The sequence below is a fragment of the Epinephelus lanceolatus genome, chromosome 17 (assembly GCF_041903045.1).
Source record: "Epinephelus lanceolatus isolate andai-2023 chromosome 17, ASM4190304v1, whole genome shotgun sequence".
NCBI lineage: Eukaryota > Metazoa > Chordata > Actinopteri > Perciformes > Serranidae > Epinephelus > Epinephelus lanceolatus.
The window spans coordinates 16,857,625-16,865,173 of NC_135750.1; positions in this window are offsets into that span (position 1 = coordinate 16,857,625).

The window sequence follows — 7,549 nt, forward strand, 5'->3', positions numbered from 1 at the left end:
CCCGATCCAGTGTGTGCGAGAGACGATTTGAGGATGGAGCTAAACAAAATACTGCTGCTATTTATCAGCATATCAGCACTTTGTGGCTGTATCATACAACTAACGCTACTCAACCACATCCAGCAACAGAGGCGCAAGAGTGTGCTATTACGGAGACTGCTCCTGCTGCATAATAGTACGCTTCTGATTGGCTACAATGGCTTTAGAGTTAGGAGTTATATAGCCACCTACTGCTCTGGCATGTGTATTACATTGCTTGACAGTGGAATTTGCGGTGTCATGTTTATTACACTGCTCGTATGGACGCAGATTTTTTAAAAACTGGAGGCCAAAAAAGTTCGGTTTTAAAAATACCCGTGCTCGTGTGGACTAAGCCTTAGTCTAATTTGCGCCACCCTTGTTGTTAGCCATTCCCCATTTCCCTACTGTTGCTCGTGTCCTCCTACTCCAGCTGTCTCGTTCTTGTGATTAGTAATGAATGTGATTACTTTTAGAGAATTAAAAGAAATGTGATGTTTTATAAAAAATAAATGAACAAATAAAAATAATAACAATACGATTTAATATAAATTTCTTTCTGTGTGTGAATGTTTGATACTTATAGCTTTTAGTTGGCAGTGTAAACGTGGCACCCTGTTGTCATGCATAAGCACACACTGACACACACTCCTCACCCAAACCAGCACCAGCAAAACACTCCTCAGTGAACCTAAGTGTGTTGTTCATCTCCAACAGCTGGCACAAACGCTCCCTGTAGGTATTCTGCGTTCTTTGTTCATACGGTGATCCATTTTGACATCAACAGGATATTCAGTCTTTATTCCATATGACACATCTCTGACTAATATGAGCATGAAAATTGGCGTTCCTTAAATGGTAACCTTCTGCCAAAAATGTAACAGTAAGTCATAATCATGGACCTATTAAAAGAAATTACCATGCAAATCTCAAAATGTTACAATTATGAGAATGATTCAGAATCTGGTCTGATTCTCCGTCTGATGAGAGAAGAGATGAACCGTCATAAAATTGGATTAATTGGGCTGAGTACCGCCTGATTCAGTGAGCCAGATGTCTGCAATTTGCTGTTCTCAGAACAGCACGATGCTCGATTTTAACATCATCGTCAGCCACAACGTAATTTTAACAGTTTTAGTACCATGCCAGCCACCAGACACTATAACTGATGTGGTATCTGACGTTGTATTGTGACGCTCTGGGTCAGATGACCAGTTAGGGGCCCAGGGTCAAGCAGGTATTTATGGCCCAGGTCAAGGTTTGGTGAAGTCCAACTAGGGTGTCTCTCTGTCATCTGTTTCATTTTGTCTCACATTTCACAAAAATAACCAACCTATATAAGCAGGGTAGTTGGAGCTGTTATTCAGAGCAGTTCATATTGGCTTCGAACCCTCTCTCAGGCAATCCTAGGTGCTTGATTTGATGCTGCACTTCTTGTAATAAACCTTTTCTGTATACAAGCAAGACGGTGTCAGCAGAGTCTCCTTCATCACGTTCACATCATCGCTATTTCATAAACAGCACTGACTTTTTAAACTTTGTAACTTACATCTTTCATTGAGGAACACAGACAAAGTAACTATTAAGGAGCAATTAAGGAGCAAAAGTCAAATGGACAACAGTGTGATTTGTTCAGACAAATCTGTTGATAAATGGGTGAGATTTTTACTCAGCACTGATGTAGACCTGCAGATATAACTTACCCCTGACAACAACCCAGATAACACCGGCTTTCAGCCAATTATAAAGCTTTTCACGAAGTTCTTTTCCCTTGTTATTTCTGTTACAGTTCGCTCTGTTCAAATCTAAAGGCCAGCCAAATTCTATAAAACTTTGCTTTTACTTTCACCGTGAGAGCAGAGCAGAGCACAAAACTGCGTCAGTTCTCTGTGAGTTGAACCTGATATGTGTCAGGAGACAAGATCTAATGTCATTTTATATGTCAGCCACTGACACTTTGTCATTGCATCCACTTCAAAAGGAAGTACAAGATGATTATCAAAACAATCAGCACAGACAGAATCCATTGACATTTTGGGAAATACTCTGAACTGACTCTGTGTTCAAGAGTTAGATGACAGGAGAGCTCAGTCTCACTCCAAAGTCATCGAAATCTGGCGCTTGGGCAGTGACTTGCAGTGTCAGAAACCAACAAAAAAAAAGGCATCCTTTAATGTCGGCATGATACATGACTGGTTGCGGTTTTAGTTTAACAGCACCCAGCAGTGCCGGTTGGAAATGCAGAGGGACAAAAGTCCGACTGGGGGGGAACTGCCCATTGGTCCGACAGCCCATTGGTCCGACATCACATTGTTCCGACCATATTAAACCCATTGTTCCGAAGTCCCGTTGTTCCGAAATCATCATGATGCCCTGTGGTTAAGGTCTGGTTAGGTTTAGGCACAAAAACCACTTGGTTAGGGTCAGGAAAAGATCATGGTGTGGGTTAAAATGAAAAAGAAAGTGACAAACACATAAACCGTGAGCCTGCTTCGCCTCAAGCCTTTCCCAGCTGACCCAGAGCCGGTTGCGGCGCACCATCAAGGCAGAAATACGCCTGCCGGGAGCCGTTCAGCACCACGGACCGTCGGACTAATGGGATGTCGGACCAATGGGCTGTCGGACCAATGACATGGACCCGACTGGGGCGGGCAGGAGGGGTGGTGGATGCGTCCAACAAACACAGACCTTCAGACGAGAGAGTGGTGTTCGCGTCCTGTAAGATTCTAAAGCCAAACCCTGTGCTAACCACGTGCTTTTGTTGCCTAAACCCAACCATGTGTGTATGTTGTTGACAGGAAAAATGATGTCGTGCGTATGTAGACGTTAAATTTCCTGTGAAAACGGAAGTGTATTTTGAAAGAAGACAATGCATGTAACAGGCAGAACTTGACATAGTGTCCCAGAAAGTCAACACCCGACGCACCCAGGGTACCTTGCACATAGTATGTGGATGTGGAAAGTCCATAAGCAAAAGCTGATTTGTGACAAGGCAGTGCAGTTAGAATGTGTTGGCAGTCAGCACCTGATCAGTTTAGCCTAACATTAAGGCTAAATACATGGACACAGCTAGTCTGGGTCTGTCCACAGGTAATAACATCCATCTATCAGCACCTCCAAACCTCAACAATCAACATGTAATATCTTGTTTGTGTGTAAAAAGTTGTGGTTTCATGGTGGTTGTGTGCTGGAACTAGTTCTTTGCCGGGACATGCACTGACTTCCTGTAAACTCAGTTGGTTGCCAGCTGTTACCACCTGCTCCCTGAGGCCCTGATCAGAAAGACAGTGGTTTGCAGGTTGCAGTACTATTGTGATGTTGTCTATTAGAAAGCATTTAAATCAGATCTTGTTCCACTTAACACCATATCTAATAGACTCTGCAGATTTGTCCTTGGATGTCCTTTTCTCACTCATAATCATTGTACAATGCATGGTGCACTCAAATGGCCATCTCTAAATGTAAGAAGACACATTTACATGCTTCAGCTTATATTTAAATGGAATTATTTCAATCGTGTACTGTGTCGTGAACGTGGCACCTCCCTCACTCCCCTGGGTTCCTGATTGCATTCATTCAACTCACCTGCTCTCTGCTGCTCACCTGAGAACCATCCAGTAATCAGCGCTGCAGCACTCCTCTCCAGTCCTCCGCAGACTGTTGAGTCTACCACTGTGGTATAGTCATGCTTCAGGTCATTGTTGAATTGTGAATTCAACTTTTTTACCATGTGTTTTTCCTGTGTCATAGCAGGATCACTGCCTACCTGCCTGCCTGTTTGTACATCTGCCACGCTCCCAACCAGCCAAACCCCTCCACTCTAGTTTGCTTCCCTGCTGTCAACCCATTCCCCTCAGCTTCCATCCCCTGGATTGTCCCCTACTGCCACATTCATTATCCTGGCAATAAATTCCTCTGTTTTTTTTTTTCTATGATTGTGATAAATGTTGGGACCCCTCGAAAACAAATGGCATATCCCAAGGGGCCTTATCCTAACAAACAAATTTGAACACAAATTGCGAGGCATCGCACTGCCTTTTCTTTTTCAAATTGAATGCCACTTGCTACGTCTTTTTATTGGCAACCAACCCATCATGTCCTTACCCTTACCATCCTGTGTAATCATTCTTCCATTTGTTATTATCTGTATTTTAGTTATTTCACAGTAATTAGTATAGTTCCTAAAATGTTGAGGCAGAGGGTACCTGCTGTAGCTCTGGCTGAGGCTGAGGGGCTGTCAGCAAATAGTTTTTTGGGAACAGGTAAACTGAGAACCTAAAAAAGAGAGTGGATCACAGGAATACCACCAGTTGGTCCAGGAGCTTTGCCTCCATGATGGCTGTTTCCAGGCATATTTTAAGATGACTTGTGGGCAGTTTCAAAACCTGCTGTCAGTCGTCAGCCGAGCACAACAAAAATGAATACTGACTACAGGGAGTCCATTGGTCCTGCTGAGTGACTGAGCACCACCACTTGTTGTTGTGACCACCAAAGAAGGCCTGCAAAATGCCAATGGCAAAAATGTAGAGATGACATGGGGCACTTTTCTCCAGGAGCAACAGGAGCAAAAAGCTTAATTCTTACTAAAAACATTTACAAAAAGCTGCCTTCAGCTGCTAAAATGCTTTCTGTGTGCCTAAACTAACCAGCTGCTGCTTGTTCCATTTTATTTGATGGACAAACATGAGAGTGGTGTGAGTCTTCTCAATTAACTCATTAACTCCAACCAAAAAACGTTTAAGGACGTTTCCACAAAATGTAAAAACTGTTCCTTTATATGCTAATTATAATAACAATAATAGAGTGTCCAAACTAAAATGAGCAGTTGACTGAAAAACAGTTGTTCACACAATTAAGTGACAATTAGTTAAAGTAACAGATTAAAAAAATAGAAATTAAAAAGTGTTTGAAGCTTAGAGCTCCACACAGAAATCAGTATTCCATTACACATCTGTCTCTTTTAGTGGCTTTGAGCTGGTGGTGCCAGGTCCAGGTGAATGATTTTTATTCATTGTGTTCCCCATTGATTCACTTATCAATAAGCTGAGGATGTTCTAAAGCTTCAATTGCCTTTTTCCTCCCCAACATGCCTAATTTAACTCAGGTCGTCACAGATGAGCCGTACGAAGGAGCCAAACAAAACCAAGCAGGAAGATATTTTAGGCAAACCATTAGATGTGTGAATCAGCATCAGAATTATTCAGCACATGGACTCACTCTTTTCTCATTTTGGGAAAAACTGGTTTGCAACGGAATAACAGGTCCCATGGGGCAGAGCAGCCAGTAAATACACGGACTGGCTGGGAAACTGTCAAAAGAAGAAATTGAAATACACAATTTATCGGTGGATACAACTGTATTTATGGCACACTGATCAGGGGCGTAAATATATTGTTGCACTGGGACCTGTGAGGTGGGGGCCCATAGAGAGAGTGGGTCCTCCAACAATGTGTTGGGTGGAGAATGGGCCACCTTGAAAATATGCCTGTGTTCAAAGAAGAACTCTCATTTAATTAGAAACAGTGTCATTTTCTGTATACGCCCTTGAAAAAGAAAAACCCATCTCCGTCATGTTTTTTTTTCCTTCTTTTCTTACCCTGCTTCAACCATAACCCGCCACGTCCAGCCTTGTTCTCGTCTTCTGCCTCTGAATTTGGACTACTCTGTCTCCACTGCCTCTGCCAGCTCTACTTAGACATTCTCTGCCCTCCTCAGCCATCATTTCATTCAAGCCTTCAGCCCCAAATCTTCAAACTACGATAAACTGCCTCTAACCACTCCCTGTTTCCTGTGTTTGTATTTGGGTCCCAAGTTGAACTGCCACAACAAATGTAAAGTTTCCATAATTTTCTACTGGGTTGTGTCGATGCAGTGTTTATTTTGGATACTAAATTTGTTGAATCTCAACTGTCAAGGAGCATCAAGAAATTTTGAAGTGATGAGAGACAAACATTACTCTTAGTGATGGACTTAATGTGCCGTTGAGCAAGGCACTGACCACCATACTGCTGCAGTGAAGCCGCTCAGTGGACAGTAGATAATAATGATGCTTTTTTTTAATCTGTCAGATCTCAGGTGTGATGACTTGAAACTGGGAAACTGGGTGTGAAGAGAAATGATAGGCGCTCAGTTGACTCTCAATCTCCACTCTCAATCACTCCAGCTCCTGAAGTACATCCACACTCTCACACACCCCACGTGTGCACAGTAGGAAGTCTCGCATCCTTGACAAAACGAAGGAATGTCAAAAGAAACCTTATCGGTTTCTTCCTCCTTTTGAAAATCCTGGAGAGGATTACCATCAATATCACATGAAGAGGGCAATCAGCCGAGCCTGACTGCTTTCCTCTCTCTTCAGCTCCCTGCAGCTCCCTGAACTCTGTCGTCATCCAGGAGACCAATCACATTGTAAATGCACATAATCAAAGAGCCGGACAAAGTGATTCTGTGGCGCTGAGCCCTCCTCAATCTCTTATCTTTGATTTTCCCCAGAAAGAGCATGTTGACAATGACGGGGGGGGAAATGTCACCTGTAATGTGATTGGCATTATATGTAATAGGTAGTCAACGCATGAAGGGAGGCGCAGATAAGGACTGAATGGTGACAGGAGTGAAGAGAGGTGTTCACTGTAAAGTATCACACAAAACAGTGACAGTGAATTAGTCCTGACAACAAGCAAGCAGTTCATTATATGATGCACAATGACAGAAAAAGAGTGCCCGGATCACAGGCAAGAAGATGAAGCTACAATACTTTTATTTCCTCCACTTTAATCACAGTACTGCTCCTCAGCTGCCCAGGAAGCCTGGTCACAGCGTCTTCTCCTGCCCTCCTGCACCTGTGACCTCCTTTTGTCCCACCTTAGTCACACTGGGACTTTACATGCAAATTTACTTGTTAATTAATTTCCTTTATTGCAATAATCATTTCAGTTTGCCAGCATTTGTGTCCCCATTTTGTCATGACCCAGAGGCCGAGTTGACAACTATATTTAACAATTACCAACAATTATTTAACAAGTTTCCATGGCAGCAGCATTTCATGACCTCATAACAGCTCTTAATAAGTCTGACACATGACATTATCGTATCATACATGAGGTGATAAAATCATGAGATGTGTAGAAATTAGTTTATGGGTTGGGGATGAAGTTTGTTTTGCTTGAAATTTACTTGCTTAAAAAATGTTTCAGTTCAAAAAACAGGTTCCCACACACAAAATAAGACTCCCAGAGACTTTATTAAGCACAGTTATGACATTTCATCAGATATAAGATAATGGTGTTTGTGTGTACCTACGTGGATATGCAGGTAAATTACTGGGTTGGATGTTTTTTTTGCATTGGATTATTTTCTATATTTCGTCAATGGGGTTTTATTATATGTAAATATGTGGGGTTGATTATACACAGAAATAATTATGTTCACCCCGCAGAATTTGATTCAGTCTGAACAGTGAAGTCAGGTCATCAGGTCTGATTGCCTACCTTTCTGTTAACCCTCTCTTCCCTCGATTCCATCCTTTTGGTTT